At 32.5% G+C, this 25,588-nt stretch overlaps 1 protein-coding gene across 2 annotated transcripts in view; it reads right to left on the bottom strand.

Annotated features, from left to right (window-relative positions):
* Window positions 1–25,588, bottom strand: part of LOC149949233 (uncharacterized) — a 113,156-nt gene that overhangs the window by 50,903 nt on the left and 36,665 nt on the right. The gene's annotated exons all lie outside the window — the stretch shown is intronic.

Genomic DNA, 25,588 nt, shown 5'->3' with positions numbered 1-25,588 from the left:
GTCTATTGTTGAAATGATAGCGTACGGTTCACCTCTATACGATTAGAGAAAACCAAGAAACGTTGCAATTTTATTCGAAGGAAAGTTGTTTCGCCAATAGTGACTTACCCGCGGCGAATTTTAAAAACCCCGCAGAACGAAAACGAAATATTAAAATACTAAACAAGATATTGTTGCGTATTCCGACTCCGTTATTTGCGAGGGGGTGTGGCCTTGTTTATATTCCGCCCCCTTCCCCCTTCACTGGCAATCTAGGCGCGTTATCATCGTCACTATCGTTACACGTATCGCGGGGAAACGATTAAAAAACGGAGCATGCGCCCTCTATCGCCTGATTTAAAACTCCTTCGTTCGTAAGGCCGTTAAACGGGTTTTTCACTCGCTAACGTCAGCTTAGAAAAAGTTGCTATGACGACGCGCGTGCTGTAAAAAATACAACCCTAGCAGTCAATTCTGTACCCAGACTCCGCTATTTAAATTCACATTTTATATGTCACTGTTAATCGGTGCTAAATCGTCTATGGTTAAAATTCAGACAAATTTTATGATAGTAAAATTAAAATCAATTTACCCGTAATTAATAACTGATAAAACAAATCACTATTTTAAATGAAAGACCAAATTCTAATAAATAAAATACGTAAATGTAGTTGAAGTTTGCGAATTGAGTAATTTACGCAGATTTATTTCTGTTAGAAAAATAATTACAGTGAAACAATATCATGTTAGCAAAAACGGTAAACGCCTGAGTTTAGCTTCTAGTTCTAGGTTTATTAAAGCATTTAGTTAGAGTTTTAGAACTCCTATTAGGTCTGAATATAAAGTAGCTCCTCCCCTTCAATCACGTGACTCAGATATTCCATATCACTTCCCCAAACCGGTGATTCAATGGCCCTTCTCTCAAAATTCAAACGATTCTGTGACCCGTTATGTTGTGACTTTCAATTTCTTTAGGTAACCGACTAAACACTAGTGGAAATTCTTATCTATAGTTTGTGAATGTACATATTAAATGAAAGACGTTCTACTTCAACTAGAAAGTCGTTTTTATAGTACACTTTACCCTAATCGGAGTGGGTGGGCGGTAAGGAAAGGATTCTCTAATCATTTCTCTGTTTTTCCGGTTGTGCCTTCAGCATTATATGGTCCGAATAGCTTCCGTTTAGAGTGTCTCCGATTCCGGGAAAACTCGACAATCCAGGAAAGCGTGCCCACCGTCAGATTTGCACAATAAGCACGCCCGATGCGTTACGCTTTACGAGTAAAAAAATAATATGTAACAATAATAGCTAATACAGTTAATTGAATAATAATTATGTACGCTTTTGGGAAACGGAAATGCAAAACGCAAAAAAAATCGAATTTCAAAGAAAACAAAACTAATTTATATAATTTGTTGGAAATTCAAATGGTGTGTAAAAGTATGATTTTTTTTAAAACGATAAGTGCTTTCTCGTTAGAGATTACGGTAAATACTGTTAAAGTAAAACGAGTTTTTAAAATCAATCAATTTTACTAAACTATATAGAAATAAATAAAGTTAATATTTTTCGGCTTATCAAAGCTGTTCGAAGCTATACCAGCAATTTCTACAGTTAAAATTTTAACTTTTAGTTGACTGCCACTGATTTGTCGAAAAGTATTTATGTATTGGAAGTATTTATGCATCAAAAGATTGTGTTCAAAAACGCGTATTTATGTTTAGGTACTTTTGAAAACTACAGTTTCCTCTTAATTACCAATATATAACTTTTTCGGTTAAATTAAGTTTTGGTTATTTTAAAATATTTTTTTAAAAGATTTGATTATCCCTTTTCGAGCTCATCAATACTGTAATAGTCTGACTTTAGTTGCTCCATAAGGACAAGCAAACATACTCCTACTCTCATTTAGCAAGTGTTTCATAAATGCCGCAAACATTTGAACTGGTAAAAATAAGAATACGTCTTTTTTAGATAGTGTCCTTCTGGTTTTAATATAGCTATTACGTCACTATCCTTTGCAGCGCGTTTGATTGTCAAGAGGAATTTAGTTTTTTTTTTAGCTAATCGCACGTTTGGGGGCTGTACTACTAAAGCTCTTGTGGTGACGTAAAAACAACATATTATATTTCTCCGTTTTATTCATTTTATATTGTAGAAACATCAGATTCCATAATGGCAAGAATTTAGGTATGAAAATCCTTTAGAAAATGAAACAAGAAAACATCACCAAAAAGAGTGATATGGTTGGAATTCGAATCAAAAACAAATAGTGATGCTCAGTTTATTTTCAAAAAAACGAGACCAAATCCGTCTCGCTCAAAAACAGTGATTTAGACCTCATTTGACCTTAGAACAAATTAGAAATTACGACCAATTAAACCATCAACATTTTTTAAATTGATTACGCGACTAAAATTAATAATCTACATGAGGAAACTCACAGCTCCGTGACGCTGCCAAACACAAATTTTACCACATCGTCGACCTATTTTAGAAGCGATACTTTCATTTGGAAATTTCGTCGCTCTTCGAGTTGTAATGATTCAATAAATTATATCAATTCATGTTTTGTTTCAAGCAACGAACGTTTCGATGATATCAAATGAAATTCAACCGGAGAAAGAAAGAGCTGAAAAATGAAAGAAGGAAAATTACGCGTTTTCTCTCTCCTTAAGCCCAGCCCACGCATTTAATAAAGCATTAAGATTTTTGCGAATTTACTTCGTATGTAAAACACGTAAATTTACGAGCTGAAATTATACAGATAGACATTAACTTCTTTCTCGGCTTTTTTTGGAGTAGTTATCTTATTAAGGGTCGTGCTCATGTAGTCAGGATCAGATTAAGAAAGCAGAAAGGCCATGCCAGCGGAATTCAAATTTAAGGAAAGCCCACTTCTGGTACCGACACGGAAAAAAGTTAAATTAGTTATTCCACCTTTCGGACAACGGCGATAAATAAAATCGGCTCCTAAAAACAAGTTGGTCAGTCAACATGAAAAAGTTTGGTCCTCCACATCTCATTTTATTTGGGTTTTCAAAACCGTCTCCATAGCAATACGTCACTAATAAAGTCACCAGACTTTCTACTAGAATTATCTTGAAATTCTGTTTTCTTAAGATATAAAATTATTACACTTTAGAATAAATTATTAAACAAATCAAACGATTTCTATCGAATTTCGATTTGTTGTTTATTTGAAAATTGGTTTCTTTAAAATTAAAACATGCTCTTTTTTATTTTTAATATGTTTTATAAATTTGTTTTGAGTTTTTATGATATCATGGTAAACAAACTTAACAATTCAAATTTCTAATGGAGTATATAGAATACTGTTATTAGCTCAAATTTATGGTTAGGTATTTATCTATGGCCAATACAAACGGATAACACTACTTGGCTGTTTGTTCACTAGTATGTATCCTCAAATGGAAGTTGAATGTTATTGAAATTGTTTTAAGTTATTTCAAAAGTATTATTATTTTATTTTTAATTTATGGAACGTTTACACAGTTTTAAATATTACTAAGTCAAAATTAAAATTACCTTTACTAAAAGTAAAATTTTAATTGTCTTAACTAAATGCAAAAATGAATTTATCTTTACAAATTACCAAATTTTAAGAAACTCTACTAAATTCAACATTTTAAGTCACTTTACTTAATTCACATTTTAAGTAACTTTATTAAATGAAAAAATGTAATTATCTTTACTATATGCAAAAATTATTAATATCTTTATAACATGCAAAAATTATAAATATCTTTATTAAATAGAAAATTGTAATTATCTTAACTAAATGCAAAATTATAATTATCTTTACTTAATGCAAAATTTTAATTATCTTTACTAAATGCAAAGTTGTAATTATCTTTACTAAATGCAAAGTTGTAATTATCTTTACTTAACGAAAAATAAAATTATCTTTACTAAACGAAAAATTATAACTATCTTTACTAAATTTCAAATTGTAATTATCTTTACTAAACGAATAATTATAATTATCTTTACTAAAATTCAAATTGTAATTAACTTTTCTTAATGCAAAATTGTAAGCAATTTAAGCGTGTAATTTCCGTTGGAAAGCAAGTCCTGGTATCATTTATTTTAACCTCATAAATGAAACTGATTCCAGATGACAGGCATTTAATTTTCTATCAACATCAATGATTTCCATGTATTATAAAATATATCTCAGTTGAAAGGCGCGACAACCGCTGTTATAGCGCCGAAATCATAAGCGTTCTTAAGTCACCACTACGAGGACAAAGTAGCAAACATGTATTTTGACCGGCTTTGAATAAAGCTAAATGGGCAAAACGGAGCTGGGGAAATAGGTGTCAAAATATACGTATTAAGGGTTGATTTATGGCAATTTCATTGATATTAAGGCACGCCGGGACCCGAGATCACTTTTGACGGGAAACGCGAAACGTGGTAGTTCTGACATAAACTCTAATCTACTACGCAACCGCGATCGGCTAATTTGATGTCGCTCGTTGACAAGTCAAAAAGATAAATATTGAGAAACTTGTTTCATTATGAACTGGTCTTTAACAATTGGGGTTCTTGTTCCATAAAGATATATTATGACTCGACAGAACAATCTGCCGTTACAAAAAACCACATCCCCACTTTTTATCATAAATATTTATCTTAATTGTCCATCCGAAATTTTACCGAAAGTGATAAATTTATGAAAATTTAAACGAAATGAAAAAGGAGTAATTGGTTTACAACTTAATGTACCCGTATTGAAAACTAGGAAAAAACAATAGTTCTTTACCTCAATTGTACAATTTGTTTAAAAGGTTGAAAAAATTTAGTTCAATAAGAGCAACTTTTTTCAATGGCTGTTTAACAAAACATATTTCTGTCAATGGATTTAGAAAATGTTTTAATGTTTTTTTTTAATTTTTCAAGATTTAACTTTTATTCTTGTTTATATTAATAATTATAGTACCATCTTTTAAAGTCGCACAATTAACACGAAAACAGAAATAACGCGTTCAATTTTTATGAACCCTTAATAATAAGAGTTAAGGATAATCTAAATATATAAATTAATACCACTCATGGATGAAAACGGATGTATGAGCCCAGAAATATTAAAATATCAAAACACTTAACTTGCCGGACTGGAAGGCCTATTTCGTACGAAGTACTTCACATTTAGGGAAGTAAATTTAACATTAAGACTGTTTGCACGCATACAGCTCCCTATTTATGGAAAAGGGAAACAGAAGAACTCGGGGGAATACCCCTTTAAACAATAGATAAAGAACTTATAACTCAATGCGGAAGGAGTGGTTTCGAGATTTTACCCAGTTCCATGAGCTGGTGTCGAACCCAAATCCTCTCGCTGCGAGGCGAAATTAAGTGCTAACTACTTCGTCAACCCACAAAAGTCAGCTTATTTGCGATACTAATTGTGCTTAATCTAAACACCAACCGCAGATCTCAACATTTTTATTATTATTAGATAATGTTAAAAAAATTAAACCAACTTTACTCGCTAAACGCTTTTAGTGCTATTTTTTTAAACAGTTCATTAATGTTTTGAAAGATATGAATTTAAAAAAAATTTAAAAGTAGTATCGTAATTTAGTGGTTAAAACAGGTACAATTTCCCCTATTTTACACACAACACTCGGGACGTTAGAGGTACTTAGACACGTCAATCGATTGGAAATATCATGCCCTCGCCAGCATTGTTAACATATGCGAGATCGGATCCCAGGAAGTGGGGCATTTTCCCAAATTAGTGATTTTTGGCGATTTTCGAATTTGATTGATATTTGATGATTTTCGGATTTAAAAGGAACAAATGTTTTTTGAAATTCAGACTGACTTGGTTGAAAATGATATTGTTAGTTTCGCCACTTTATTTCCAAAACCAGGTATTTCGAAAAATTAATTTTCTGTAAAAGTCCTCTTGGGTTTATTGCGTTAATGTACAAGTTGATTGGAAATTAAAATTCAATATTTAAAATAAAGTTAATACATTCGGGGTGATTGTGTGTACTTAATAATAATAAAAATATTAATAATCGACTAGGCTAATACCGAAGGCAACACATTAGGCCCAAGTCCGTGGCATTTTGTTTTGTAGGAGGAAACAATTTAGTTTCATGAAATAGATTGTATTGAAAACCTATTCAACATAAAAAATGTATCTAATATAACTCTTTGATAATAATAGCCTTAATGGATAGCAATAATACCTTTCTGATACACTTAAGGAAGATGCCAATAGTGATTGTGTGAAAGATTCATGTGGAAAACGGCGTTAGAAAATAAATATCTGCTTTGCTTGAATGGTCACATTCGTGTTTCTTATTTTTGGTCGACATTTTGCTTAGTAAACTTTCGAAAGCGTGAGGAATCAGTTTGCAATCGGTACGTCGAAAATGGGTCAAGAAATGACGAGCTCTTCTTTTCTATTGAAATACATTCTCAGGAATTGCTTTCAGCCATGAGTTCACCAACCAACAAATACGCCCATTCGTCCAATATAGATTGAAACACTGGAAAAAATTGGTACGACTTTTTGACGATTTGTTTTCCAGAAACACTTGGATTTATATAATTTTACAGCCGCAAATAAAATTTGTTCAAATTCGAAAAAAAAATTGTGGAAAAAAACACGAATTAAATTATAAAAAGTAAATCTTATAATAGAAATAAAAGTTAATATTATTAACCGTGATTTTCTGTTTTAATGCTTGAACGCGCCATACTAAAATTCGTCGCTTTAGACTTATAAATCTAGCTTTAATTGTATTTGCAATTGTTAATTAATTTAGAAATACATTTTCTCAAATTATTGTTTTCTGAAAGCAAAACGAAAATAAGCTTTTGCTACAAAAGTATGAGTTAAGCTTATTAACAATTAAAATATGAGTTTAGCCTATTGACAATTAAAGTATGAGTTCAAGCTATTGACAATTATATTATGAGTTAAGCTTATTGACAATCAAATTATGAGTTAAGCTTATTGACAATTAAAATAATTTTCATTTGGTCTCAAAGTTTTAATAAATCAGCAATACAATTACTTGACCTTAAATTTTCCCATCGTGAACATAATTGAAATCCGTTCTTTTTACAAATCGAAAAACTATTTACTTTAATTGAAAATATTATAATTTCAATGGGTATTTCTACACTTCAACAGAAGTCTGGAAATAATTTTAACTCGCTACTTTATCGAAACATCTAATAAATTTCTTATCAGATTAATTTTTTACTTGAATTTAATTGACCTGTATCGATTAGAGCTATAAAGCTATAAAAAAATTAAGGCAATGGATTAATGGTATAAAACCAACGCTTGTTTGTTTTGGTTTTGCCATTAAATGTGGTGTTATTATGACCTGTTCCACGCGTGCTTTTAAAGGATATACAGTGACATCTATTGTCCTTTGAATGCATTAACACCCTTCACGGAGGCGAAACACTGATTATTAATAAAAAAAAGTAGATCGTAGAAGAAACTGAATAAATGAAAGCCAATCTTTGTACTGCCGACATCCAGCTCATTTGGCAGTTGAAATGTTGACCCAGCAACCTCAAGGCGTTTGTTGACGGTTCGGATACGATTTCGCGTAATCATACGGTAGCGGCGAATTTGAAAGCTTAAGATTTTCTTACATGATAAATTCTAAAGTTGATTTATAAAAATATTTTGATTGACTAACAAGGTAAAGTAAAACCAAAAAGACTGGAAAACCACGAACGCAAGTTAAAAAAAAACGATTATCAATGAAAGTAAAATATTTAACAAGCCAAAATTATTCGAAATTGATTTCCTTTTGGAAAATACACCCACTATCGGTGACTAATTTGTGAAGTATTCTAATATTGGTATAGGAAAGTTACATAGATCTATAAAACTGCACTAGCTATTTGCTTAAATTGTTAATTACAAATTTGTTATTTAATACAGCAAGAACCAAGCTGAGTAGCTATCTTTCTACTGTCAATCAACACTGTAAAATAAATGTTTTTCTAGTAGGGTTTACTAATATTGTTAGCAGTGAGAATAAAGTTTACTCTTTCCAATTGTACCAGTTTTAGTTGACAGGTGCTTAACAATTAAATTTATTAGATGTCCCACTAGTTTTCTTCCTGCCTTTGGCTTCTCTAATTTCCCCGTAGAAAAGCTCGATGAGGCCTTAAATAACTGCTCTAACGGGCAGAGTTAATTGAAGGTCAAAATTATAATACCGAAAATTTTAGTAATTTACCATCCTTTTGAATTAATTAGGGATTCACCGATATGGGTACAGCCGATATATCGGCCGATATAACGGTGTTAATATCGGATGATATATCAGCCGATATTAACAAAGTTATCTTTCATAACAGTAGTGTATAGGATAAAATCATTGTAAAGACGGTTCAGTACACTGTCATACCATTTTATTCTAAATTTGCCAAAGCATATCCGAATATGTTCTTTTCATTAAACTTGATACCTATATTCTTATATGTTTTTTTTTGTTTACACTCGTAACCCCCGGTCTAAAAATAAAATGATCTAGTTTCTGAAGTCTGGCGTGCGTGGCGCGGCCCATCAAATAAAATATCATCAGTAGTTAGTTAATCTAAAATTTTCTTATTTTTAAATGTTTTTCTGAAAATATGTTTCTAAGATCGGTAGCGGCCGATATCGGCTTCGCTTAAGCCTATTTTTCTGTGAATCCCTAGAATGAATTTCCCCTTTTAAAAAGTATCGAGACTGTTTTAATCAAGTCCTTGAGTTGAAGTTTCATACTTTTATAAGAGCGCGTGCTAGAGACTCTAGGAATTTATGATTTTTTCGCGCGTGAAAATCACGCTAGCAAAGATTATATAAATAAAGTTTAGTCTTTAATCTCTTGTTTTTAATGTAAACATCTATTTCAAGTTCAATTGTTTAATATGGTATCGGAATGCCTTAAAGTTTGGTAATTTTTCGGTGTAATACATTGACAGAAGTATATTTATCACCCCATTTTGCTAAAGTGAGGCGCTTGAAACATCTAACCTCGCAGTTTCTCAAACAAGTATATGAATAAATATGGATTATAAATTAATGGATCAGTATCATTATTATATTTTACAACGTTAGACGAAGTTCACATACTCAATGTGGCAGCCAATTCCCAAACATTTTAATATGCTTCGATCCTGCAAAGGTACATCTTACAATTTTATGTTATGAACTTCTGGATATATTAATAATTATAATTTTTAAAAGTTTGTTCATTATAGTTAGATAATCATTCGAGGTATAAGCAATAAGTCATTTAAACTATTGCATTGTAAATTTGAAATCCATTGTCAGAGACTCCTAGGACTAAAATGAAACATTACATAATCTAACAATAGCTCAAACGTCGCTAAAAAAGCCGGTAAAGCACGCGCAGGAAGTTCGTTACTAAATATTGGAGCCGTCATTGTTACTAAACGCTAATATAATAGTTTGCACACTCGCTATGAATGAATGAAAATCGTTTTGCAACGAAATGGCACGAAACATATCTCAGCCATTTTGCTTTTTCCCAATTTCAAAACAGCCCTTAAACGAAAATGAACACCCAGTGTATGGACCTCTACCGAAGCCTATTTGATAATGAAGGCAATTTTTTTGATCTTTAATAATTTTTTATGCCAAAATGTTAAATTAAAATTTTTGGTATATAGAATATTCACAGAATTATATTATACATTGCTTAAAGATAAGTATTATTTTTCCGATACTTATAATGGTATTTGATGAAATTATGTACCTTTGCAACTCCCGCTGGCTTTCCGGGGGAAATATAATGCTTGGGAAAGAACCTCAAATAATGTCTTTCTAAAATTATAGTAGAGGTAAAATATATTTTATAAATTCGAAAAGATCTCTAATCATTCGTTCATTTATTAGCAATATTTTTAAAATATTAATAATTTAAAGAGATAACTATAAAATCGTTTTTTGGTCCAAAACAAAGCGGTAACTTGAGAAAGCACATTTTTAAAACAAAAGCTAGTAGCACTGCCGAGGATTTAGGATAAATAATGAAAATTTAATTACATTTCTGGTGTTACGTTAATATCACACTGCCAAAAGGTTGAACAAGTTACCGAGAAAATAAAGGTTAATATTTATGTTGAATCAAATAACTTCCCATCACCAGGTTGAACAGCGAGATGGGCTAGCTGGCAATAGTTCCATTAAAAATAACTCATATAAGCAGAATAATTTTGTAATATTAGAATTCGCTTTTGAAAGTCGCCATCTTTTCACCTTCTCGGCTACATAATATATTGAAAAAAATATAGAAAATAAAACGAGCAGATCATAAATACAGGCTTGGCAAGAAGTATATTGGGCAGGTTGAATTTTATTATTATCTCCTCGCTCGGACACGGTTGAGTGCCCGAGGGTCAATTGAAGCGTGTAATGAGCTCCATCTGTTCAGTCCGAGTGACCGCACCAATTAACAGCGGCAAAAAGCCGGCCAACACTATTAAAACACGCCCTTCCAAAGAGAGAGAGAGAGCCACCGCTATTAGGCCTCGATAATGGCCGTTGAAAAGGGTCTTTCGCAAATGAAAAAGCGACACCCCAAAATGACTCGTTTGTTGAAAGTGATCGGCCATATGTTCCAACAATAACCGTTCTGTCCAGTAGAATTATTCATTTATTGTAGTCACAGAATGCCACCCTTCACGTAATTGACATTGGCGTGCTGTTAAATCAGGAGAGATATTAAAAATAAAATCCGTTACATTTTGCCTAATTATTGAAGAATTGATGCGGAAATTTTAATAAATAATAAACCAAGAAAGAAATTTCAAAATCAATTGAGAGATTAAGACAACAAAGGGAACAATAAAGCTATCCTAGATTAATGTTTGGAAGTCCACTTGGTACGATATGTAACTGTATTATACACTTTTGATATTACTTAAATGTGACACTTCCTATTCTTCACATGCAAAAGTTTCACTGAGAGCTATTCACAAGACACACTGCATTACGGGCTTCCTTGCCGTTTTGCGTCTGCTTGCCAACGCATCCTACGTAGCTTTTGACAGCGCCTCACTAGGGGGAGATTTTCTTCTTGTGATGACGTCTCTCCGTTACTAGCTCTGCTGCTCTCAGAAAAATATTCCCCAAAATGACAAACGTATAAAATAATATAATAGACTTATGGTAATATCTACAATTATTTAAGAAATTAATTTAAAAGAAAAATATATTTCAGAAAAATGTTGGACAGTTTTGGAAAAAGAAAATTGTTTCCTCCATAATCGAACAAGTTCTAAAGCCAATGTGTTCAATGACATTTTAAATTAACTTAATTGTGGACAACGTTACTCCTCGTACAGACTTTGTTCATCACTCAAGCGGAAGCCTGTAAAAGGACTCTATTAACAGGTGAGCTACAATGTGAGTGGAAATGGAGGCGTTGACGGAAATGAGGGCGCTCAAGTTTTGGCGCGAAACAAAGCTTACCATTACCAAAATGATGGATAAAATGTTATTCCAAAATCGTCCAAAATTTAGATATATGCAAATTCTTTTGATCCAAATTTCGATCTCAATTGTACCATTTTTGATCCAATTACAAATTGTGCAATTAAACTCAATTCGGATATGATAAAAATTATTTGATTCAAACCTAACCGGATTCAAGGTGTGTTGATTTCAGTTGGATACAATTTTGGACATAGAATCGAGTACTTTTCATAAGGGTTTAATTACAGAAAATGAAAATAGGATAGAAAGTCTTATACCTGACCACATATTATAGCTTTCACTATTGTTGTTTGTAGAAAAATCTATTTCTTTAGTGAGTTCTGATAGGGGTTGGTCCAGTTTGGAAAATGCCAACTTCACCAATTATTTAAAAACAAATTAAAGTAGGATTGTAGGGGAATTGAAAGAGAAAATGATTTCTCCTTAAATAGCTAACACTTCCTAACCCTATTCTTTTGATTACAGTGTATCGTTTGAAACCGTGAAATCTGGTAGAAAACAATTAAATTATTTCTAAGACAATTTCATCCAAATTAAGAAGATACAAAAACAATGTTCTTAACCAGAATTACTACATGTTATAAGTATACATTATCTTGATATTCTGTACAATTTAAGTAGAGCAAACAATCACGCTAATTTCTAATTTAACAGTAAATATTGATGATTACGTTTCTTTACATTTAAATCTCGAAAATGATGTTAAAAGAAATGTAAACACGTGTTTAACACGGTCAAGTAACAAACCGAAGTTGCGTAAGAACAATTGTAGTTTCACCTGGAACAAAACCACTCAAAACATTAATAACACGACAACCATTGAAAACATTCTTTACAGAGGCTGTAAAAACCGAAAAAATAAACGATACACGAATTATTCGAATAGAGATATTTATTCACGGGGATAAGCGCAATTGAGATACACACGTTTAAGGCAATGAATGAATACAGTCACAGTAGCGAGACACGGAATGCGACCATTAAGCGAGTCAGCACGATTCCATGCGAAATGAGACATTTACAGTTTCCACTTCGTTCAAGCTGAACACTCAGAAATGGTTGGACGTAAAAACTTTGGCATTGAGCTCGGGTTTTCATCTTTCAAAACATTTTAATTATCGTTATACATAGCATTCATAATTACCTATGTATAGCAGAGGGCAATTTCAGATACTTGAATGCGAGCTTGATTGCAGATCATGTTTGGTCATAGTTTAAAGTGTTATTATTGAATTTACTAAAACAAAATTATATCATACAAATATAATGAGAAAAATATTATTTGAAAATAAGTAATATTCAGAGGTGGATTCAATTTTACAGATGACGTTAAAACGTCTAACTGGATCTTATGGGAGACATTAGAGCAGTCATTATAAATGTGATGGCGGACTGGTTAGCACTCTCATGTCCAGCCAATAAGAGCAGGGAGCGATCACAGCTTCTGGCACTCCTTCTGCGTTGAATTTGTTTGGTTCCTCTTTGCTGGTTAGAGGGGCTCTTCCCCCGAGCTCTTCGTTTTCCCTTTTCCATAGAAACTTGTTGAGGATAGCGGTAATGTACGGAGCTGTTGGCTTGGAATGTTTGCAACCATGCAGCACCCTCTTACGCAATTTTACCGGGTCAAGAGTAATTGACTTAACAAGTTACTAGTTGACTTAGCTGATTATTATTATTCCATTTCTGTTACACATATTTTCTTGTATAGTAAAAACTTATCTTCGACTTACAAGAAATCAACTACAAATCACCAAATTTAGGCATTTAAGGAATGATTTTATCTTCTTGCCGATAAATGATAAATCATATTGGAACTAGAGAGCCATAATCGATGTAGCTTTTGGTTTCAGTTTTGTATAAGAAATTGAAATTTACTTAGTGAGGTAAAATTATCAAGCATTCTTGTTTAGTACAATTTGATTGAGAATGTGCTATAAAGTAACAAAGTAATTTACGTTTTGCTGTTCAGTATAAGACTGTTCTCCGATATCGAATCGATCAACAAGGATAGTCTTATTCAATGTTACACAACCAAACCCTCCAAGGGGAAGGTTATTGAATTTAGACAGACACTTTCAGTAACGCAGTAGAATATTAATGACGTCTCTATTTCGAATGTGAAAATTATAATTTATGAAACCATCCGGGTTTTAGAACGACATCTCAGAAGCAACGCCTCGCGAATTTTTATCGCCTTTAATTATACTTTATAAGCATTGGTTTATTCGAAATTGGGTATAATAAAGCCACGCCCTAAAGCTTATAAAACATTTTATTTTTATTTCAATTTTCGTGACTGGAAAACGTTTTCTGTTTTCGGTAAACCGCGCAATGGTAGTGGTAATGCTTATACAAGTTTTAATGTTTATACAAAACACGCTTACTTATAATCAAGTTGATTTTAAATATTGAGATTGCATACTGATTTAACGAAACTCACAGATATTAATTTCCGCAGCCTGAGAGATAATTTTTAAATAAACGAGGTCCAATTTGGAAAATAAACATTTAAATATAATTAAATGTTATTTTATAAAGAAAATATCAGGTAAATAAAATAAAAACATTCTGACTTAAACAATACTCTAAACTTGTGTAAACTATGTTAATAAAGTAAAATATATACAACGATTACCGGTAAACTATGTTTTATTATAATTACATTAAAAACATTATATATTACTGATTCTTTTAAATATATTAGACATAAAATATAATTGAGGAATATTTACACTTAGGATTATGTTGAGACGATTCACGGGATTTATAGTCCAATTTTGCCTTGGCAGTATAAGGGCGCGGTAAATAGTTACCGGCGGGTACTTGGATCGAAATGGATCCACTGACTTTGTGAGATACCAGCCATTGAAGGGGATTGGGGTTATGCTCAAAGTCATCTCAAATAAATCCATAAATAAATTCATTCTTGATTTTATATTTCATCGTTATAATGAAACATTATCTAATTTTTTTTATATTTTAACATACATTTGCAGTTGTTACCATGGTTAATAATCACAAGCAATATGTTACAACTAACTTGTTTTTCTTAATCATACAACGGTTTGCGTTTCAAAATGCAAAATCAAGCACGTGGTTCTATGTGAACTGGAAAAGCTAATTTCTTCACCTACAAAATGAATGTAGAAGAAAACATGTAGAAATTTTCAAATAATTCCGATAATGGGTTTATACATCGCCCATGGTCACGTCAAAAATCACAGAAGTGGTAAAACCCGGCTGTGGTCTGCCTATTAAATTCAACGGTTCACCCTCAAAAATGAAATTCTGAAATGGGATCCCATCCAAGTTTTGAACAAAGAAATTTCGCTCAATCTATAAATATATTACACGCGGTAGCAGTTGTTGAATAACATACTTCCACACTAGGAAATTAAGACCTGCCGCGATCGTGAGTTGTTTTAATTTGACTGTGATTAACGAGCTGGTCGTGACTTCAGCCACGGGTGGTCTTCGAGCTCCCTTAATTGATCTACATGCGCGCATACATGAAACTGACTTGTGACGACGCACACGGCTCCAAATTATTACGGATTAAAGAGATATGCCACTTTTCAACGTTTCGATTGAATTATTTGTACTATCAGAATTATATAAGAATAATAGTTGAAGAGAAATAATCATCTGCCTAGACTTTTAGTGATATTTGCCTCAAAATATCCCTTCCCCAAGCTATGTAGATTTTTCAAAATAAAAACTTAGTGATGAGCTAAATACTTCATGAACTAACTAAATTTGGTTCTTTCAGAAGTATAAATCTCCGGAGTGCAAAGTTTACATTTTATGTCGTTAGAGGGCGTAATAATTGCGTTTAGATATGTGCCGTGATGCGTATTCATCCGCGATTCTTTAGGAAATGCTCGCTTTTAACAAGTAAATGTTTCATTAAGAAAAAAATAATTATATTATAGCATCAAAGTATCCATCTACCGTGGGATAACAGTGAGAGAGCTGTAAGGGTTATTACACCGCTATAGCATGTATTCAATGGATTTATTAAGGTATGGTGGCAGAGAGTTAAGCAATTTAGCCTCGCAGCAGGAGGAGCTGATTTCGATCCCAGCTTTTGACAGTGGGTTAAAACTTCGTACAACTCTTTGACGTTGAGTTTGCAAGTTCTCTTCACTGGTTTTCCCCTGAGTTCTTCGGTTTCCACGTTCTACAAAAACTTGTTTAGGCTAACCGTTATAGTTAGTGTAGTGGCAAGAACGGACTGGCCACAATTTGTATGCGCATTGTTATTATTATGTAAAAAATAAAACACTACGAAATTTGAAAACTTTAATTTTTACCGTAAATGTGGATTGCTTCATATAAAAAACATTCCAAATACCCAACTTAAACATGTTTTAAGAAATAATATTACGATTTACTTATTAGTTTGTTAATTCATTCATTTTGTCCAAGATAAGTCGAAAACCAAAGTGGAATAACGTGACGACAGGAAAAATAATTAAGCCGCCCTTGAACAAATAATTGCAAATTGTAAATTCAAATGTGGTAAATATAATCGTATGCCGAAAACAATCAACAGGTTGAGCACTGATTACCTCGATTCCACCGCACTTAAATAATCTCCAACAAAAATAGGAAAAAGTGGGTCAAGCCCTAAATAAGCTAGTTTCAATATAGTCGGAGGCACCTGGTTTGGCTAGACAAAAGGAATGTAAGGGGTTACTAAAAAGACGTCATTAAAACACCATTGATCAATTTAACAAATTAAAAATCGTTGAATGCGCTGTATTTTTGTTCTCATTGAGATAATTAATTTTTTTAATGAATTCTGTTCCCAATGGCTAAATCCACAGTGTTTTCTCACACATACTCACAAAAGCATTTGATATAACCCTACACTTTCAAACATTTGAATTATTTTTTTGAAGGGTAACGTAAGAAGTAACGGTAATTTCTCCTTCAAGCCAGAAATCGTTGCCAGCATATATCCTAGTCTTAACAGAATATTTAACGTATAATAACACCTAAAGCTGTTCAATAATAAAAGCTGAAAAACTACTAAATTTATCCAACGTTATTTCCATTTTGAAATTTTTCTAGATTTAAGAGAGACTTCTTAAATACACTATCATCGGAAACATATGGCACTTACATTTAAAAACACCTGTCACTCTGCATAAATTACTCTTTTAACCACTTATTATAAGTAATAAAGACAAAATTCTGACGTATTTCAGTGATCTTTAAAACCTCCGATGTGTCGCACAATGAAAAAACTTAGTTCTGTATTCTAACAAGGAGTTATTTTATTTAATATGTACTATACAAACGTACAAGGTCTTAGAACTATAAGTGCAGTCACAAGTTCTTTTAAAAACATAATACTAAATAGCTTTTAAATGTAGTCTTTAAATAAATTTAATGAATTAATATTTTTTTTCTCGTTTTTGTGTATACTCTTTTGTTTCTTTTTTATTTTTTATTTATTTCAAATTTATTTCCAATTTGTTAATTTTTTTTTAATGTTTGTTTGTTTTTTTTTCTTTATTTACCAAAACTTGTTAATTTTATTAATGACAAAAAGGGGCTATAAGTCGCTTGAAGACTTGGCCCCTTGACAACCTACTTAACTTATAAAAATAAAATACTTTGAATACTTTGAATTTGAGGTGTAATTAATATTTATTACTATCAGCTAGGCTAATTACCATGCATCACCTTAGTTACAAATCAGCTATCGACTTTAAATGCCTTTAATTCGGGTGCCTGCATGGCAAGCTCTTCACGCCACGCGAGCCAACCGCTCCCTAGATTCACTATATCCTTTAACCACAACAAGATTTTTTGGAAAGAGGAATCCGAAGAACTCGGGAAAAAACCAACAAATCCAGTGGGGAGATAACTTACAAAATCAACGCAGAAGGAGTTGTTCGAAGATCTCACCCAGTTGTACAAGCCAGAATCAAACCCGGCTACTCATGCTACGAGGCGAAAGTGCTATCCCCCCTACGCTAGTAGTTACAACATCACAAGCTGAATTGTCACGTTTGTTGTACATAAAGCTAGTCAAATTCATGACAAATAATAAAATATAATCTACCAATCCAATATAGAAGTAACATTTTTCATGTGACGTCAGTTTAGTTATTAACTTCAATAGGCGCTGCTCAAACGTATTTTAAGACTCTAGCAGCAATTAGCAAACCCTCCCAGATGGTGAACGAAGCCCGATAAAAGACATTACGATGTACTTTTCATTGTCCTGGATCCATCTGAAGATCTCTAGAAATGTTGGTTGTCAATAAAATAATAGATTTGAGTTTCCTTGTTGCTGATTTAGGTAAGTTTTTTTAGTGTATGCTTAGAGTTCTGTCACTTAGGTTGTTAAAATTGTAAGTTATCACAGCAATTAACTTAAGATAATCAATGGAATAATGAAGAATCTTAGATTATGTTTGCTTTATCAAAGCAACCCTTTAAATTTTAAGGTACTTCTCTAGATAAATTTATTTACTTGCTAATTCGGTTGTATAGGCAGCAATTGTGAATGTGCTGTAATTTTAACAACCGTAATAAATATGATGAGAAGATATGTCATAGTTTTTGTTATTCCTGATAGATTTATTACTATGGATAATTACTGACAAATCCTGAAAATCACTGTTTTTTAATAGCACATGGCATAAAATTTCTAATATTAATTGAACTTTCTATAGTTTACTTGTCATTCTTTCACAAGCACGGGATGACCTTAGCGTTACAAATAACCAGTGAACTTTTTCTCGAAATCCTTCTACAATTACAGACTCTTAATTGAACCTATACTGAGAACACTAAAAGCAGGATAAATTCATTAAAATTACCCGAAAGGCAAAAATTAATGGAAATTACAAGAGCACAATTAGAACCCGAAGAATTTAGTAGTGAAGGTGAAAATCGTGCTCGCGCGTTCTGAAATGGGCAGTTCCAGTGTCCTTTTTCTTCAACTCACTCTTCTAATCACCCACGCTCGAACACAGCAGGGCTTGTATATGATAAGCCACTTAATGGGCAGAATTTTCTCCAATGAATAATACATTAAAACCGGTGAGGTAAGAGTTCTGAACACGCACTGATCGCTATCAAATAATGCTACTAACTGGGAAACTGATGAAGCCATTATTCGCGGGTTGTGTACATGGAGAAATGATACGCGTAATTGAAATGCTTTACCGGAAAATCCCTTTCGTCTTTTGCCAGTATAGGGTGTAACGGTGAATGATTCAGCAACGAATTTAAAGGTTGCGGCTTATTAAAAAATGTCAGTGACAACAAAACAAGGGCGTAGGTACAATGGGATCAAATTTTAAACAGCCAGAATTTCCAAAATATCACTTTTAAATAGGTGACGTAATAATACGTTTCCACTAATTTTATTATTTAATTATAATGTTGAAAGTTAAGTATGATTGAAATATCTATGTAGGACCATAAATAGAAACATGTCACGAAGCAGGCACGGAGCAGGTTCCATTCGGCGCGACCGCCCAACTGCGTACGCCGTATCACGATGTTTAATTTAAGAATTACTCTGCGTAGGTATATGTATTATCATAAAGTCCCCATAAGTAAAGGTCTACCATAGGGGCCCATGGTAACGGCGTTGTCCTGGAGAGAAGAAAATTAACGTACGACGATAGGGCAGTAGCGACATCTTCTTTTTCAAAATTTCTACCTCTAAAATAATCTCTTACTTGGTAGAGCAGCCACGCTCGGGTTGATAAATGCCATACAAAACGCGTCTTAATCTCAAATTTTAAAAATAAATACCTTCAGAAACACAACTCTTATTTATAATAGCCAGTTTTTTTGCAAATATAAGTGTTAATTTAAAGTTTTTAAGCGATAAAATTATGAATAAGCCTTGGCTACGGTGCTAAGGGCCCGCGGCGGAGATTTCTCCCGCGTATTTCTAAGTTTAAAAACGTTCGCGCACGGCTTTATTTCTGAAATGCATAGTTGAGGATGTAGTCAATAGGTGTCAAAAATTTGATCTAGACATTTGCTTATCGGGACATTATGATAGGCTTATGGTATTATATATAGAATATTTTCAATTTGATGTAATTTTAGAAACTTGCTTTTATGGGGTATTTCAGTTCGCAGTGTTTTTCTCAGGGCTGCGATAGCAGTTATCTGGGACCTAAGCCAAATCTTATCAACCGAGTAATGATGAACGGGAGCGTGCGAAGGTACATGCAACCAGCGAATAGCAGCACAACCATAACATTCTTCTTAATATTACTAATTGATCTAAAAACACTGTTTTAAAGGAACGCAAAGTTTGAATTTATATAGCAATATTTAAGATTTATTTTTGGTCAACTGATACATTTTCATTTTAATTGAAGTGAGTGGCGAAAGAGGTGTTTGGCTCATGTCTCTGTGCGAAGGGCTTAAAAATAGCAAAATTATAGTTAAGAATGTCTAGGTTTGGAACAAAGATGGTTTCCAATCTTTACCTGAAAGTCAAAATTTTTCTGATAATGAAAGCTTAAGAATTAAACCAAAAAAAATTTAGAAGAAAACTTAATTTTCTAAAATATTTTCAGACCAAATAAAATGTGACAATCACTTAAAAACGTTATACTATTAAAATACCTGTGATAGAAAGTATTTTGATAATTTCGGTTAGTAAAGAAAGACTTGATTTTTGTAAAAGTATGATTTCGCCTCAAAGTTAACACTCCATTTTAAAACAATTTGGACAAAAGATCACTTAGGAGTAAAATCTTTTTCCAACAATACAACTTTTTATTCCTTGTAATTCAAAAACAATATTGCTTTAAAGCGAAGGACGGATAATAATAGGAGACAGTAGATTTAAATTATTTCGAATTGTCGAGTCGTGGGGAACACAAAAGTAACGTCGTTACGTTAGCTAATTCAAAGAAAAATCCGAGGTGTAAGCGTGTCCTCGCCTCAGTTTATCTCAATCGAGTTCATTGATAAAATGTTTCTAAATAAACGAACGACCAGACTTGCTGAAATATGACCTTCACGTAACAAAGATATTCGCCGAAAAAAGACAAATTTGCAAAAAAAACAGAATAAATTAATAAATATGAAATTTTAGGTGGTTATGTAAGTTTATTTTTTGAGAGATTTTTAAAAAAAATGGAAAATATAGGATAATTTACGTTGCTATAATAGTACAATATATGTCTCAAGTATTTAAAAACTCCTAATTTTTTATTGACCATTCAAAAGACGAAAAATTCACCAAAAATAGGAAAATAGTATAACGATAAAAAGTTATAGGAAGGGATTGAAAATATAGTTAAAATTATAAAATATATGAGCTGAAGTCACACCTAGAAATAATATACTAAAAATAAGGAATTAATGTTTATTATGAAAGTGTTTAGCTTGATTTCGAAGCAGTAATGATAAATAATTTTAATAACATAAATAATTATTTCTAGATAAATAGTTCTACCCACGATAAATTTATTTATGATTTAACTTATTAGATCATATACAGTTCAGAAAAATATTTTTTCATTTTATAATTAATTATTTTCCGAAAATATAAAAAAATAAATAAACATAAGGGAAAGCCGTTAAGAAAATAACCGTTACGTTCATTGCAAAACGAGGGTAATTCTGGAGGAGGTGACCATGAAAACGCGCGCGGCCAGGTGTCGCGCGGGTAAAACTGAGAAGGTAAAACTTAGTCAAGGCTAGACACATCCGTTAAGCGAAGCGCGAGCGTTATAATTCCGAGCGATCAAACAAACAAACAAAAGAGAAATTACCATTTGAGTTGTCCACCTTCGTTTTCGGCGGGGAATTCTCTAAATCAGCGAGCGCCGGAGATATAAAAATGTCAACGCTCCAATTAGATCAAGGTTTCCCGACGAAGGGTGTGGCCCTATCTCGCGAATAAGAAACTCCACACCGGAGGGGGGCGGAAATAGTTATTTCCTCCGCTACCCCTCCCTTTGGCTCAATTTTGGCTCACTCAGTGTTTCATTCCAACTTCATTATTCACTCGGGTTGCTTTCTTTTTATTTTTCTTGGGTCCGCTTAAAAATCACGGAATTTATCCGGATGTACTTATTGATCTTTAAGGGGGAAATTTCGTCTTATACTTTTTTGACCACAAACCTTAATTTTTACTTTTTCCAGCTCTGGAAGTAAGAACTAGCGTAATGGCTGGTTTTCACTAGCAGACCATTTGAAATGTCTTTAAATTCAGTTGAGTGAGGGTTAGTTGATTCAACAGATATTCATATTAACTACATTTTAATGTTACTAAATTGTTTTTATTTGTATGAGTTAGAAGGTGTTAATTTTAATAGAGATTAAGTCAAACTTAATTTTACATTAAAAGTACAGGGAAAATATTAAACAATTGTAGAAGAAAAAGAGGCTTCAGTTCTGTAAAAGGTATTACTATATTTCTAAAATTAGAATTTCAGAACTCAATTGAATTAAAATAAACATTCCAAAAAAGGTATATCTGGTCAGAACTTAGATATAACTACTGCTGTCCTTTTTTCAGGGTTCAATCACTAGTGAATTAGGGGTCATTTGGAACATTCTGGACGATGTCATATTTTCTAGGAAATCCTTTCCCCTACATTTAATTTAAATATTTTTCCACGTAAGATTTAAAAACATTTTATCATAAGTTACATAAAAACCATAAGTATGTCAATTTTAGAGGCATTGCACAATGTAGGTTCTCAGCACAGACCTCCCCAGTGTCTCGATATGCCTTAGGCAAAATAAACTACAACCAAGTACGATAACTTGCTACTCAGTTCGAGTGGGTGTCCAAGTCGGAGCTTGGCGAGAAAGTCAGTGTCCAAAAGAGGTTCGATCATTAAAACAACCAAATGTGTCATCCTTTTTGTTATTATGTTACTTGTGATTTTATCAATATTGTTTTGAACAGCTCAACGTTTAAATACTTCCTTATCCAAGAGATAACGACGGCGCAATCAATTTTGAGCTGGACATACTTGTTTATTTCCTAATAAACAGTCGAGCAAAGATCGTGAATGTTAATTTATGGTGGGAAGCTTCGACAGAGCCTCTGGCTCTTTCAATGGTCGCAAGAAAGCTTTGCAATAATCCCGAATGCCTGTCTCGTAATTTTCCAGATAAAAAACGTTATTGCCCAATTATTACGTATTTTTATAGCAAATTTCATTTGGAATCGTCCAAATTAAAAATTTCGAATATATATATATTCTGATATCCATGTTTTGATTGATTGATATCAACCAATGTCGTGACAACTATTTTAATATTAAATATTGCGAATCGCAAAGCCATAACCTAGTTTCTCTTTTAAAATAATTATATCCCTAAAGTAAAATCTATATGCTATGGATTTTAAAGATATATCTTACGAATTAAAAACAAAACTATATCAACTTTACAATAGATCGTTAGATTTAGGACAGAGCCATCTGTTTTCATATATATTATTTCCCAGTATAAATTATATTATTTAGCGGTTAGAGAATAATCAATAAAAACGTAAAAATTCCGACGACTGTCTTTTATTAGAAGTTTATAAAAACTATTTAACGAGATAAGTATTCCTTTCTTTTTACTGCTAATGCAATGTGATGTGCTTTTGAAACATTCTTTCAAAATGAATTTTGAATAAAATATGTGCTGATAAAACACATTATTAGAGATAACATTTTACTTTCTAAATTTTTTTTAACCAAGGAAGACGTTTCTTTGTAGAGATAATACAGTTCGCTCTTCTATTACTTTCGATTTCAATTATAGTTCATAGGAATATTTGTAGTTAGAGATTTTGAAAAATGTCTACAATCATTCAACAGGCTTCTGCTCAGGAACGTCATTTCAGGATTTTTCAGGAGGGGCAGAACTTAAGTGTCTGGGAAAATAGGTGTTTAAAATGCAAACACGCATCAAATTTTTCTTTTTTTCGATAGTTATTGCGTACTTGCTAGTTATTTTCCAAATAAAAGACAATAAATGCAGGATGTTTGTAATCTAGTTAAATGCAGATTTATTTTAAAATATTAGCTCATTAAGGGGGGTTAAATCCCCCTCTGCCTTCCCCACCCAAATGACGTTCCGACTTCTGATATAATTATTTCTTACTTTTGAGTATGAAGGGGTCACCAGATTTTAACTATGAGTGTTATAATAATATTACGTTTACCAAATTGCGTAGATCACCTTAGCTATTTACAAAATATTGTACTTTTCTTGCTGTAACAGGTGGCAATAAAAATATAGTGCCTACTTATTATATGTTAAATAATTCCATCATTACCTGTATAACTTTTTTTACGTAACTATAATTATCAAAATCAACGAAACCCCTAACTATAAAATATAATAATTTGTGAACTGTCCCTTTTTAGTTTCACATCGAATATATATTCGAAGTGACACTATTGCTATGGACGGATTGTCGTTAAGTGTTTGTGTGTCGTGGAAAGCGACGACACGTTAGATGGAGCTACAAGCTAATCGCCGAGCTTTGGTGGGAAGTTTGAAATAACGCTTCGTGAATCGTTATATAGTCTTTGTTGGAGATCTGGTGGGAAGTTTGAAATAACGCTTCGTGAATCGTTATATAGTCTTTGTTGGAGATCTGGTGGGAAGTTTGAAATTAATAAAAATAATTAAAAGAAAATTATTTAAAAATAACAGGATTAGTTTGGCGGGAAGTTTGAATTAGACAATTTCTTTCGATATGCTAGAATGGGATTATAATTGGCGGGTTGTTTGAATTTGACAATTTCTTTCGATATTCTAGAAAAGGATTATAATTGGCGAGAAGTTTGAATTAGACAATTTCTTTCGATATGCTAGAATAGGATTATAATTGGCGGGTGGCGGGAGTTTGAATTAGACTATTTCTTTCGATATGCTAGAATAGGATCATAATTATAATTGTCGGGTGGCGGGAAGTTTGAATTAGACAATTTCTTTCGATATGCTAGAATAGGATTATAATTGGCGGGTTGTTTGAATTTGACTATTTCTTTCGATATGCTAGAATAGGATTATAATTATAATTGTCGGGTGGCGGGAAGTTTGAATTAGACAATTTCTTTCGATATGCTAGAATAGGATTATAATTGTCGGGTGGCGGGAAGTTTGAATTAGACAATTTCTTTCGATATGCTAGAGTAGTATTTTAATTGGCGGGATGTTTGAATTAGATAATTTATTTCGATATGTTATAAAATAAATATTTTTCGACGTTGTAAATTAATTTTATTGTATTTTCATTGCACGTCGTAAGACATCGAAGATAGCTTTACTATTTCACCTTTGATACTTTGCGTCGATGTGTAACTAATATTCCGGCTGGGCGGACTTGTTTAAATTGTATCATTTCTCTTCCTATTGTCGTAGAAGCGTAGTCGCTAGCCTCGCTAGTGGGATTCTCTAGCTCACTTTTCTTTCCATGGGTACTTCGGGGAACTGGGCAGTCAAAGCTAGGCGCCTCTATCGTTCATTTTGGAATTTCGCAGTTTTATGACCCTTTCGAGGAAAAGACGGGTGTGATACTTGGTCGTCTTGTCTTTACCGAGAAAGCGAAGCCATCCCCCAAACTCCAGTGACCCGAGGACCCTAAACAAAACCAATACTTTACGCGCCAAAAAATCTTCTCTCACTAGAAGGATTCTACTCCTCTCACGACGTAAAAGATTTCAGATTTATATACCAAATTTTATGATAATATCTGGTTATTTTCTCAATTCATTTAAAAATTTAAAAATACTAAACCTTTTGATACAAAAAGGGTTCTGGGTGTTGGAAAATAAAATGGGTCTTTAACAAACTGTTACCTGAATAGTAAGTTATACCTGTATGATTGTAATAATAATAAAATAATAATCTTTTCATGACAGTAATAATTTTAATTTCTTTAAATAATTTAATTAATTTGTTTATATTCTACTGTTTTCCACTTAAAATATTCTTAGATATCTATATAATAATTTGTATGTTTCTGTGCCACCATTTTCTAAGAAGGCGAATAGTAAACACGTGATAAAAAAGCCCAAAAACTAAAAGAAAACATTTTTTACATATTAATGATGCATCACTTAATTTC

The sequence above is a fragment of the Leiobunum rupestre genome, chromosome 3 (assembly GCF_980474605.1).
Source record: "Leiobunum rupestre chromosome 3, qqLeiRupe1.1.hap1, whole genome shotgun sequence".
In the NCBI taxonomy this organism is placed as follows: Eukaryota; Metazoa; Arthropoda; class Arachnida; order Opiliones; family Sclerosomatidae; genus Leiobunum; species Leiobunum rupestre.
The sequence above is the reverse complement of the archived record's forward strand: the minus strand, read 5'-3'. Positions and strand labels throughout refer to the sequence as shown.